The 9,354-nt window shown below is 37.5% G+C and overlaps 33 non-coding genes across 33 annotated transcripts; all 33 read right to left on the reverse strand.

Moving 5' to 3' along the window:
- Nucleotides 1-11: 11 nt before the first annotated feature.
- Nucleotides 12-130, reverse strand: LOC145762050 (5S ribosomal RNA). Its single transcript, XR_014287696.1, has one exon. It is a non-coding gene; the product is annotated as a 5S ribosomal RNA (ribosomal RNA).
- A 162-nt stretch (nucleotides 131-292) lies between these two features.
- On the reverse strand, nucleotides 293-411 carry LOC145761076 (5S ribosomal RNA). The gene has a single exon (XR_014287052.1). It is a non-coding gene; the product is annotated as a 5S ribosomal RNA (ribosomal RNA).
- Nucleotides 412-573: 162 nt separating this feature from the next.
- Nucleotides 574-692, reverse strand: LOC145762051 (5S ribosomal RNA). Its single transcript, XR_014287697.1, has one exon. It is a non-coding gene; the product is annotated as a 5S ribosomal RNA (ribosomal RNA).
- A 168-nt stretch (nucleotides 693-860) lies between these two features.
- LOC145762052 (5S ribosomal RNA) lies at nucleotides 861-979 on the reverse strand. Its single transcript, XR_014287698.1, has one exon. It is a non-coding gene; the product is annotated as a 5S ribosomal RNA (ribosomal RNA).
- A 168-nt stretch (nucleotides 980-1,147) lies between these two features.
- On the reverse strand, nucleotides 1,148-1,266 carry LOC145762053 (5S ribosomal RNA). Its single transcript, XR_014287699.1, has one exon. It is a non-coding gene; the product is annotated as a 5S ribosomal RNA (ribosomal RNA).
- A 168-nt stretch (nucleotides 1,267-1,434) lies between these two features.
- On the reverse strand, nucleotides 1,435-1,553 carry LOC145762055 (5S ribosomal RNA). The gene has a single exon (XR_014287700.1). It is a non-coding gene; the product is annotated as a 5S ribosomal RNA (ribosomal RNA).
- A 162-nt stretch (nucleotides 1,554-1,715) lies between these two features.
- On the reverse strand, nucleotides 1,716-1,834 carry LOC145761077 (5S ribosomal RNA). Its single transcript, XR_014287053.1, has one exon. It is a non-coding gene; the product is annotated as a 5S ribosomal RNA (ribosomal RNA).
- A 168-nt stretch (nucleotides 1,835-2,002) lies between these two features.
- LOC145762057 (5S ribosomal RNA) lies at nucleotides 2,003-2,121 on the reverse strand. Its single transcript, XR_014287702.1, has one exon. It is a non-coding gene; the product is annotated as a 5S ribosomal RNA (ribosomal RNA).
- Nucleotides 2,122-2,289: 168 nt separating this feature from the next.
- LOC145761242 (5S ribosomal RNA) lies at nucleotides 2,290-2,408 on the reverse strand. The gene has a single exon (XR_014287208.1). It is a non-coding gene; the product is annotated as a 5S ribosomal RNA (ribosomal RNA).
- Nucleotides 2,409-2,576: 168 nt separating this feature from the next.
- Nucleotides 2,577-2,695, reverse strand: LOC145762058 (5S ribosomal RNA). Its single transcript, XR_014287703.1, has one exon. It is a non-coding gene; the product is annotated as a 5S ribosomal RNA (ribosomal RNA).
- Nucleotides 2,696-2,857: 162 nt separating this feature from the next.
- LOC145761078 (5S ribosomal RNA) lies at nucleotides 2,858-2,976 on the reverse strand. The gene has a single exon (XR_014287054.1). It is a non-coding gene; the product is annotated as a 5S ribosomal RNA (ribosomal RNA).
- Nucleotides 2,977-3,144: 168 nt separating this feature from the next.
- On the reverse strand, nucleotides 3,145-3,263 carry LOC145762059 (5S ribosomal RNA). Its single transcript, XR_014287704.1, has one exon. It is a non-coding gene; the product is annotated as a 5S ribosomal RNA (ribosomal RNA).
- Nucleotides 3,264-3,425: 162 nt separating this feature from the next.
- LOC145762060 (5S ribosomal RNA) lies at nucleotides 3,426-3,544 on the reverse strand. The gene has a single exon (XR_014287705.1). It is a non-coding gene; the product is annotated as a 5S ribosomal RNA (ribosomal RNA).
- Nucleotides 3,545-3,712: 168 nt separating this feature from the next.
- On the reverse strand, nucleotides 3,713-3,831 carry LOC145761284 (5S ribosomal RNA). The gene has a single exon (XR_014287247.1). It is a non-coding gene; the product is annotated as a 5S ribosomal RNA (ribosomal RNA).
- A 168-nt stretch (nucleotides 3,832-3,999) lies between these two features.
- LOC145762061 (5S ribosomal RNA) lies at nucleotides 4,000-4,118 on the reverse strand. The gene has a single exon (XR_014287706.1). It is a non-coding gene; the product is annotated as a 5S ribosomal RNA (ribosomal RNA).
- Nucleotides 4,119-4,286: 168 nt separating this feature from the next.
- LOC145762062 (5S ribosomal RNA) lies at nucleotides 4,287-4,405 on the reverse strand. The gene has a single exon (XR_014287707.1). It is a non-coding gene; the product is annotated as a 5S ribosomal RNA (ribosomal RNA).
- A 162-nt stretch (nucleotides 4,406-4,567) lies between these two features.
- Nucleotides 4,568-4,686, reverse strand: LOC145761079 (5S ribosomal RNA). Its single transcript, XR_014287055.1, has one exon. It is a non-coding gene; the product is annotated as a 5S ribosomal RNA (ribosomal RNA).
- Nucleotides 4,687-4,854: 168 nt separating this feature from the next.
- Nucleotides 4,855-4,973, reverse strand: LOC145762063 (5S ribosomal RNA). Its single transcript, XR_014287708.1, has one exon. It is a non-coding gene; the product is annotated as a 5S ribosomal RNA (ribosomal RNA).
- Nucleotides 4,974-5,136: 163 nt separating this feature from the next.
- On the reverse strand, nucleotides 5,137-5,255 carry LOC145761195 (5S ribosomal RNA). The gene has a single exon (XR_014287165.1). It is a non-coding gene; the product is annotated as a 5S ribosomal RNA (ribosomal RNA).
- Nucleotides 5,256-5,423: 168 nt separating this feature from the next.
- LOC145762064 (5S ribosomal RNA) lies at nucleotides 5,424-5,542 on the reverse strand. The gene has a single exon (XR_014287709.1). It is a non-coding gene; the product is annotated as a 5S ribosomal RNA (ribosomal RNA).
- A 168-nt stretch (nucleotides 5,543-5,710) lies between these two features.
- On the reverse strand, nucleotides 5,711-5,829 carry LOC145762065 (5S ribosomal RNA). The gene has a single exon (XR_014287710.1). It is a non-coding gene; the product is annotated as a 5S ribosomal RNA (ribosomal RNA).
- A 162-nt stretch (nucleotides 5,830-5,991) lies between these two features.
- LOC145761080 (5S ribosomal RNA) lies at nucleotides 5,992-6,110 on the reverse strand. The gene has a single exon (XR_014287056.1). It is a non-coding gene; the product is annotated as a 5S ribosomal RNA (ribosomal RNA).
- A 168-nt stretch (nucleotides 6,111-6,278) lies between these two features.
- On the reverse strand, nucleotides 6,279-6,397 carry LOC145761197 (5S ribosomal RNA). The gene has a single exon (XR_014287166.1). It is a non-coding gene; the product is annotated as a 5S ribosomal RNA (ribosomal RNA).
- Nucleotides 6,398-6,559: 162 nt separating this feature from the next.
- LOC145762066 (5S ribosomal RNA) lies at nucleotides 6,560-6,678 on the reverse strand. The gene has a single exon (XR_014287711.1). It is a non-coding gene; the product is annotated as a 5S ribosomal RNA (ribosomal RNA).
- Nucleotides 6,679-6,846: 168 nt separating this feature from the next.
- Nucleotides 6,847-6,965, reverse strand: LOC145761198 (5S ribosomal RNA). Its single transcript, XR_014287167.1, has one exon. It is a non-coding gene; the product is annotated as a 5S ribosomal RNA (ribosomal RNA).
- A 162-nt stretch (nucleotides 6,966-7,127) lies between these two features.
- On the reverse strand, nucleotides 7,128-7,246 carry LOC145762068 (5S ribosomal RNA). The gene has a single exon (XR_014287713.1). It is a non-coding gene; the product is annotated as a 5S ribosomal RNA (ribosomal RNA).
- A 168-nt stretch (nucleotides 7,247-7,414) lies between these two features.
- Nucleotides 7,415-7,533, reverse strand: LOC145762069 (5S ribosomal RNA). Its single transcript, XR_014287714.1, has one exon. It is a non-coding gene; the product is annotated as a 5S ribosomal RNA (ribosomal RNA).
- Nucleotides 7,534-7,701: 168 nt separating this feature from the next.
- LOC145762071 (5S ribosomal RNA) lies at nucleotides 7,702-7,820 on the reverse strand. Its single transcript, XR_014287715.1, has one exon. It is a non-coding gene; the product is annotated as a 5S ribosomal RNA (ribosomal RNA).
- A 162-nt stretch (nucleotides 7,821-7,982) lies between these two features.
- On the reverse strand, nucleotides 7,983-8,101 carry LOC145761081 (5S ribosomal RNA). The gene has a single exon (XR_014287057.1). It is a non-coding gene; the product is annotated as a 5S ribosomal RNA (ribosomal RNA).
- Nucleotides 8,102-8,269: 168 nt separating this feature from the next.
- LOC145762072 (5S ribosomal RNA) lies at nucleotides 8,270-8,388 on the reverse strand. The gene has a single exon (XR_014287716.1). It is a non-coding gene; the product is annotated as a 5S ribosomal RNA (ribosomal RNA).
- Nucleotides 8,389-8,556: 168 nt separating this feature from the next.
- On the reverse strand, nucleotides 8,557-8,675 carry LOC145762073 (5S ribosomal RNA). The gene has a single exon (XR_014287717.1). It is a non-coding gene; the product is annotated as a 5S ribosomal RNA (ribosomal RNA).
- A 162-nt stretch (nucleotides 8,676-8,837) lies between these two features.
- Nucleotides 8,838-8,956, reverse strand: LOC145761082 (5S ribosomal RNA). Its single transcript, XR_014287058.1, has one exon. It is a non-coding gene; the product is annotated as a 5S ribosomal RNA (ribosomal RNA).
- A 168-nt stretch (nucleotides 8,957-9,124) lies between these two features.
- On the reverse strand, nucleotides 9,125-9,243 carry LOC145762074 (5S ribosomal RNA). Its single transcript, XR_014287718.1, has one exon. It is a non-coding gene; the product is annotated as a 5S ribosomal RNA (ribosomal RNA).
- Between the last annotated feature and the right edge of the window lie 111 nt (nucleotides 9,244-9,354).

Raw genomic sequence — 9,354 nt, forward strand, 5'->3', positions numbered from 1 at the left:
AACTTATAAAATGCCTACGACACCCGGTATTCCCAGGCGGTCACCCATCCAAGTACTAACCGGGCCCGACGTTGCTTAACTTCCCAGATCGGACGAGATGGGGTGTACTCAACGTGGTATGGTCGTAGGCAATGTGATGTGCCAACACATTTATCATTAAACGTGTATATTTAAAATAAAATAAATGACTTGCGTCGCCTAGCAATTATATCAAATATATTAATTTTCAAAAATTTCTATAAAAATGACTTATACATAAGGTACTTTCTAATATGCTATAAAACTTATAAAATACCTACGACACCCGGTATTCCCAGGCGGTCACCCATCCAAGTACTAACCGGGCCCGACGTTGCTTAACTTCCCAGATCGGACGAGATGGGGTGTACTCAACGTGGTATGGTCGTAGGCAATGTGATGTGCCAACACATTTATCATTAAACGTGTATATTTAAAATAAAATAAATGACTTGCGTCGCCTAGCAATTATATCAAATATATTAATTTTCAAAAATTTCTATAAAAATGACTTATACATAAGGTACTTTCTAATATGCTATAAAACTTATAAAATGCCTACGACACCCGGTATTCCCAGGCGGTCACCCATCCAAGTACTAACCGGGCCCGACGTTGCTTAACTTCCCAGATCGGACGAGATGGGGTGTACTCAACGTGGTATGGTCGTAGGCAATGTGATGTGGTGAGCCAACACATTTATCATTAACCGTGTATATTTAAAATAAAATAAATGACTTGCGTCCCTTAGAAGTTATATCAAATATATTAATTTTCAAAAATTTTGATAAAAAATGACTTCTACATAAAGTACTTTCTAATATGCTATAAAACTTATAAAATGCCTACGACACCCGGTATTCCCAGGCGGTCACCCATCCAAGTACTAACCGGGCCCGACGTTGCTTAACTTCCCAGATCGGACGAGATGGGGTGTACTCAACGTGGTATGGTCGTAGGCAATGTGATGTGGTGAGCCAACACATTTATCATTAACCGTGTATATTTAAAATAAAATAAATGACTTGCGTCCCTTAGAAGTTATATCAAATATATTAATTTTCAAAAATTTTGATAAAAAATGACTTCTACATAAAGTACTTTCGAATATGCTATAAAACTTATAAAATGCCTACGACACCCGGTATTCCCAGGCGGTCACCCATCCAAGTACTAACCGGGCCCGACGTTGCTTAACTTCCCAGATCGGACGAGATGGGGTGTACTCAACGTGGTATGGTCGTAGGCAATGTGATGTGGTGAGCCAACACATTTATCATTAACCGTGTATATTTAAAATAAAATAAATGACTTGCGTCCCTTAGAAGTTATATCAAATATATTAATTTTCAAAAATTTTGATAAAAAATTACTTCTACATAAAGTACTTTCTAATATGCTATAAAACTTATAAAATGCCTACGACACCCGGTATTCCCAGGCGGTCACCCATCCAAGTACTAACCGGGCCCGACGTTGCTTAACTTCCCAGATCGGACGAGATGGGGTGTACTCAACGTGGTATGGTCGTAGGCAATGTGATGTGCCAACACATTTATCATTAAACGTGTATATTTAAAATAAAATAAATGACTTGCGTCGCCTAGCAATTATATCAAATATATTAATTTTCAAAAATTTCTATAAAAATGACTTATACATAAGGTACTTTCTAATATGCTATAAAACTTATAAAATACCTACGACACCCGGTATTCCCAGGCGGTCACCCATCCAAGTACTAACCGGGCCCGACGTTGCTTAACTTCCCAGATCGGACGAGATGGGGTGTACTCAACGTGGTATGGTCGTAGGCAATGTGATGTGGTGAGCCAACACATTTATCATTAACCGTGTATATTTAAAATAAAATAAATGACTTGCGTCCCTTAGAAGTTATATCAAATATATTAATTTTCAAAAATTTTGATAAAAAATGACTTCTACATAAAGTACTTTCTAATATGCTATAAAACTTATAAAATGCCTACGACACCCGGTATTCCCAGGCGGTCACCCATCCAAGTACTAACCGGGCCCGACGTTGCTTAACTTCCCAGATCGGACGAGATGGGGTGTACTCAACGTGGTATGGTCGTAGGCAATGTGATGTGGTGAGCCAACACATTTATCATTAACCGTGTATATTTAAAATAAAATAAATGACTTGCGTCCCTTAGAAGTTATATCAAATATATTAATTTTCAAAAATTTTGATAAAAAATGACTTCTACATAAAGTACTTTCTAATATGCTATAAAACTTATAAAATGCCTACGACACCCGGTATTCCCAGGCGGTCACCCATCCAAGTACTAACCGTGCCCGACGTTGCTTAACTTCCCAGATCGGACGAGATGGGGTGTACTCAACGTGGTATGGTCGTAGGCAATGTGATGTGGTGAGCCAACACATTTATCATTAACCGTGTATATTTAAAATAAAATAAATGACTTGCGTCCCTTAGAAGTTATATCAAATATATTAATTTTCAAAAATTTTGATAAAAAATGACTTCTACATAAAGTACTTTCTAATATGCTATAAAACTTATAAAATGCCTACGACACCCGGTATTCCCAGGCGGTCACCCATCCAAGTACTAACCGGGCCCGACGTTGCTTAACTTCCCAGATCGGACGAGATGGGGTGTACTCAACGTGGTATGGTCGTAGGCAATGTGATGTGCCAACACATTTATCATTAAACGTGTATATTTAAAATAAAATAAATGACTTGCGTCGCCTAGCAATTATATCAAATATATTAATTTTCAAAAATTTCTATAAAAATGACTTATACATAAGGTACTTTCTAATATGCTATAAAACTTATAAAATACCTACGACACCCGGTATTCCCAGGCGGTCACCCATCCAAGTACTAACCGGGCCCGACGTTGCTTAACTTCCCAGATCGGACGAGATGGGGTGTACTCAACGTGGTATGGTCGTAGGCAATGTGATGTGGTGAGCCAACACATTTATCATTAACCGTGTATATTTAAAATAAAATAAATGACTTGCGTCCCTTAGAAGTTATATCAAATATATTAATTTTCAAAAATTTTGATAAAAAATGACTTCTACATAAAGTACTTTCTAATATGCTATAAAACTTATAAAATGCCTACGACACCCGGTATTCCCAGGCGGTCACCCATCCAAGTACTAACCGGGCCCGACGTTGCTTAACTTCCCAGATCGGACGAGATGGGGTGTACTCAACGTGGTATGGTCGTAGGCAATGTGATGTGCCAACACATTTATCATTAAACGTGTATATTTAAAATAAAATAAATGACTTGCGTCGCCTAGCAATTATATCAAATATATTAATTTTCAAAAATTTCTATAAAAATGACTTATACATAAGGTACTTTCTAATATGCTATAAAACTTATAAAATGCCTACGACACCCGGTATTCCCAGGCGGTCACCCATCCAAGTACTAACCGGGCCCGACGTTGCTTAACTTCCCAGATCGGACGAGATGGGGTGTACTCAACGTGGTATGGTCGTAGGCAATGTGATGTGGTGAGCCAACACATTTATCATTAACCGTGTATATTTAAAATAAAATAAATGACTTGCGTCCCTTAGAAGTTATATCAAATATATTAATTTTCAAAAATTTTGATAAAAAATGACTTCTACATAAAGTACTTTCTAATATGCTATAAAACTTATAAAATGCCTAAGACACCCGGTATTCCCAGGCGGTCACCCATCCAAGTACTAACCGGGCCCGACGTTGCTTAACTTCCCAGATCGGACGAGATGGGGTGTACTCAACGTGGTATGGTCGTAGGCAATGTGATGTGGTGAGCCAACACATTTATCATTAACCGTGTATATTTAAAATAAAATAAATGACTTGCGTCCCTTAGAAGTTATATCAAATATATTAATTTTCAAAAATTTTGATAAAAAATGACTTCTACATAAAGTACTTTCGAATATGCTATAAAACTTATAAAATGCCTACGACACCCGGTATTCCCAGGCGGTCACCCATCCAAGTACTAACCGGGCCCGACGTTGCTTAACTTCCCAGATCGGACGAGATGGGGTGTACTCAACGTGGTATGGTCGTAGGCAATGTGATGTGGTGAGCCAACACATTTATCATTAACCGTGTATATTTAAAATAAAATAAATGACTTGCGTCCCTTAGAAGTTATATCAAATATATTAATTTTCAAAAATTTTGATAAAAAATTACTTCTACATAAAGTACTTTCTAATATGCTATAAAACTTATAAAATGCCTACGACACCCGGTATTCCCAGGCGGTCACCCATCCAAGTACTAACCGGGCCCGACGTTGCTTAACTTCCCAGATCGGACGAGATGGGGTGTACTCAACGTGGTATGGTCGTAGGCAATGTGATGTGCCAACACATTTATCATTAAACGTGTATATTTAAAATAAAATAAATGACTTGCGTCGCCTAGCAATTATATCAAATATATTAATTTTCAAAAATTTCTATAAAAATGACTTATACATAAGGTACTTTCTAATATGCTATAAAACTTATAAAATACCTACGACACCCGGTATTCCCAGGCGGTCACCCATCCAAGTACTAACCGGGCCCGACGTTGCTTAACTTCCCAGATCGGACGAGATGGGGTGTACTCAACGTGGTATGGTCGTAGGCAATGTGATGTGGTGAGCCAACACATTTATCATTAACCGTGTATATTTAAAATAAAATAAATGACTTGCGTCCCTTAGAAGTTATATCAAATATATTAATTTTCAAAAATTTTGATAAAAAATGACTTCTACATAAAGTACTTTCTAATATGCTATAAAACTTATAAAATGCCTACGACACCCGGTATTCCCAGGCGGTCACCCATCCAAGTACTAACCGGGCCCGACGTTGCTTAACTTCCCAGATCGGACGAGATGGGGTGTACTCAACGTGGTATGGTCGTAGGCAATGTGATGTGCCAACACATTTATCATTAAACGTGTATATTTAAAATAAAATAAATGACTTGCGTCCCTTAGCAGTTATATCAAATATATTAATTTTCAAAAATTTGGATAAAAAATGACTTCTACATAAAGTACTTTCTAATATGCTAAAAAACTTATAAAATGCCTTCGACACCCGGTATTCCCAGGCGGTCACCCATCCAAGTACTAACCGGGCCCGACGTTGCTTAACTTCCCAGATCGGACGAGATGGGGTGTACTCAACGTGGTATGGTCGTAGGCAATGTGATGTGGTGAGCCAACACATTTATCATTAACCGTGTATATTTAAAATAAAATAAATGACTTGCGTCCCTTAGAAGTTATATCAAATATATTAATTTTCAAAAATTTTGATAAAAAATGACTTCTACATAAAGTACTTTCTAATATGCTATAAAACTTATAAAATGCCTACGACACCCGGTATTCCCAGGCGGTCACCCATCCAAGTACTAACCGGGCCCGACGTTGCTTAACTTCCCAGATCGGACGAGATGGGGTGTACTCAACGTGGTATGGTCGTAGGCAATGTGATGTGGTGAGCCAACACATTTATCATTAACCGTGTATATTTAAAATAAAATAAATGACTTGCGTCCCTTAGAAGTTATATCAAATATATTAATTTTCAAAAATTTTGATAAAAAATTACTTCTACATAAAGTACTTTCTAATATGCTATAAAACTTATAAAATGCCTACGACACCCGGTATTCCCAGGCGGTCACCCATCCAAGTACTAACCGGGCCCGACGTTGCTTAACTTCCCAGATCGGACGAGATGGGGTGTACTCAACGTGGTATGGTCGTAGGCAATGTGATGTGCCAACACATTTATCATTAAACGTGTATATTTAAAATAAAATAAATGACTTGCGTCGCCTAGCAATTATATCAAATATATTAATTTTCAAAAATTTCTATAAAAATGACTTATACATAAGGTACTTTCTAATATGCTATAAAACTTATAAAATACCTACGACACCCGGTATTCCCAGGCGGTCACCCATCCAAGTACTAACCGGGCCCGACGTTGCTTAACTTCCCAGATCGGACGAGATGGGGTGTACTCAACGTGGTATGGTCGTAGGCAATGTGATGTGGTGAGCCAACACATTTATCATTAACCGTGTATATTTAAAATAAAATAAATGACTTGCGTCCCTTAGCAGTTATATCAAATATATTAATTTTCAAAAATTTGGATAAAAAATGACTTCTACATAAAGTACTTTCTAATATGCTAAAAAACTTATAAAATGCCTTCGACACCCGGTATTCCCAGGCGGTCACCCATCCAAGTACTAACCGGGCCCGACGTTGCTTAACTTCCCAGATCGGACGAGATGGGGTGTACTCAACGTGGTATGGTCGTAGGCAATGTGATGTGCCAACACATTTATCATTAAACGTGTATATTTAAAATAAAATAAATGACTTGCGTCGCCTAGCAATTATATCAAATATATTAATTTTCAAAAATTTCTATAAAAATGACTTATACATAAGGTACTTTCTAATATGCTATAAAACTTATAAAATGCCTACGACACCCGGTATTCCCAGGCGGTCACCCATCCAAGTACTAACCGGGCCCGACGTTGCTTAACTTCCCAGATCGGACGAGATGGGGTGTACTCAACGTGGTATGGTCGTAGGCAATGTGATGTGGTGAGCCAACACATTTATCATTAACCGTGTATATTTAAAATAAAATAAATGACTTGCGTCCCTTAGAAGTTATATCAAATATATTAATTTTCAAAAATTTGGATAAAAAATGACTTCTACATAAGGTACTTTCTAATATGCTAAAAAACTTATAAAATGCCTTCGACACCCGGTATTCCCAGGCGGTCACCCATCCAAGTACTAACCGGGCCCGACGTTGCTTAACTTCCCAGATCGGACGAGATGGGGTGTACTCAACGTGGTATGGTCGTAGGCAATGTGATGTGCCAACACATTTATCATTAAACGTGTATATTTAAAATAAAATAAATGACTTGCGTCGCCTAGCAATTATATCAAATATATTAATTTTCAAAAATTTCTATAAAAATGACTTATACATAAGGTACTTTCTAATATGCTATAAAACTTATAAAATGCCTACGACACCCGGTATTCCCAGGCGGTCACCCATCCAAGTACTAACCGGGCCCGACGTTGCTTAACTTCCCAGATCGGACGAGATGGGGTGTACTCAACGTGGTATGGTCGTAGGCAATGTGATGTGGTGAGCCAACACATTTATCATTAACCGTGTATATTTAAAATAAAATAAATGACTTGCGTCCCTTAGAAGTTATATCAAATATATTAATTTTCAAAAATTTTGATAAAAAATTACTTCTACATAAAGTACTTTCTAATATGCTATAAAACTTATAAAATGCCTACGACACCCGGTATTCCCAGGCGGTCACCCATCCAAGTACTAACCGGGCCCGACGTTGCTTAACTTCCCAGATCGGACGAGATGGGGTGTACTCAACGTGGTATGGTCGTAGGCAATGTGATGTGGTGAGCCAACACATTTATCATTAACCGTGTATATTTAAAATAAAATAAATGACTTGCGTCTCTTAGCAGTTATATCAAATATATTAATTTTCAAAAATTTTGATAAAAAATGACTTCTACATAAGGTACTTTCTAATATGCTAAAAAACTTATAAAATGCCTACGACACCCGGTATTCCCAGGCGGTCACCCATCCAAGTACTAACCGGGCCCGACGTTGCTTAACTTCCCAGATCGGACGAGATGGGGTGTACTCAACGTGGTATGGTCGTAGGCAATGTGATGTGCCAACACATTTATCATTAAACGTGTATATTTAAAATAAAATAAATGACTTGCGTCGCCTAGCAATTATATCAAATATATTAATTTTCAAAAATTTCTATAAAAATGACTTATACATAAGGTACTTTCTAATATGCTATAAAACTTATAAAATACCTACGACACCCGGTATTCCCAGGCGGTCACCCATCCAAGTACTAACCGGGCCCGACGTTGCTTAACTTCCCAGATCGGACGAGATGGGGTGTACTCAACGTGGTATGGTCGTAGGCAATGTGATGTGGTGAGCCAACACATTTATCATTAACCGTGTATATTTAAAATAAAATAAATGACTTGCGTCCCTTAGAAGTTATATCAAATATATTAATTTTCAAAAATTTTGATAAAAAATGACTTCTACATAAAGTACTTTCGAATATGCTATAAAACTTATAAAATGCCTACGACACCCGGTATTCCCAGGCGGTCACCCATCCAAGTACTAACCGGGCCCGACGTTGCTTAACTTCCCAGATCGGACGAGATGGGGTGTACTCAACGTGGTATGGTCGTAGGCAATGTGATGTGGTGAGCCAACACATTTATCATTAACCGTGTATATTTAAAATAAAATAAATGACTTGCGTCCCTTAGAAGTTATATCAAATATATTAATTTTCAAAAATTTTGATAAAAAATTACTTCTACATAAAGTACTTTCTAATATGCTATAAAACTTATAAAATGCCTACGACACCCGGTATTCCCAGGCGGTCACCCATCCAAGTACTAACCGGGCCCGACGTTGCTTAACTTCCCAGATCGGACGAGATGGGGTGTACTCAACGTGGTATGGTCGTAGGCAATGTGATGTGCCAACACATTTATCATTAAACGTGTATATTTAAAATAAAATAAATGACTTGCGTCGCCTAGCAATTATATCAAATATATTAATTTTCAAAAATTTCTATAAAAATGACTTATACATAAGGTACTTTCTAATATGCTATAAAACTTATAAAATACCTACGACACCCGGTATTCCCAGGCGGTCACCCATCCAAGTACTAACCGGGCCCGACGTTGCTTAACTTCCCAGATCGGACGAGATGGGGTGTACTCAACGTGGTATGGTCGTAGGCAATGTGATGTGGTGAGCCAACACATTTATCATTAACCGTGTATATTTAAAATAAAATAAATGACTTGCGTCCCTTAGAAGTTATATCAAATATATTAATTTTCAAAAATTTTGATAAAAAATGACTTCTACATAAAGTACTTTCTAATATGCTATAAAACTTATAAAATGCCTACGACACCCGGTATTCCCAGGCGGTCACCCATCCAAGTACTAACCGGGCCCGACGTTGCTTAACTTCCCAGATCGGACGAGATGGGGTGTACTCAACGTGGTATGGTCGTAGGCAATGTGATGTGCCAACACATTTATCATTAAACGTGTATATTTAAAATAAAATAAATGACTTGCGTCCCTTAGCAGTTATATCAAATATATTAATTTTCAAAAATTTGGATA

Source organism: Corella eumyota, chromosome 7 (assembly GCF_963082875.1).
Source record: "Corella eumyota chromosome 7, kaCorEumy4.1, whole genome shotgun sequence".
NCBI classification, from domain to species: Eukaryota; Metazoa; Chordata; class Ascidiacea; order Phlebobranchia; family Corellidae; genus Corella; species Corella eumyota.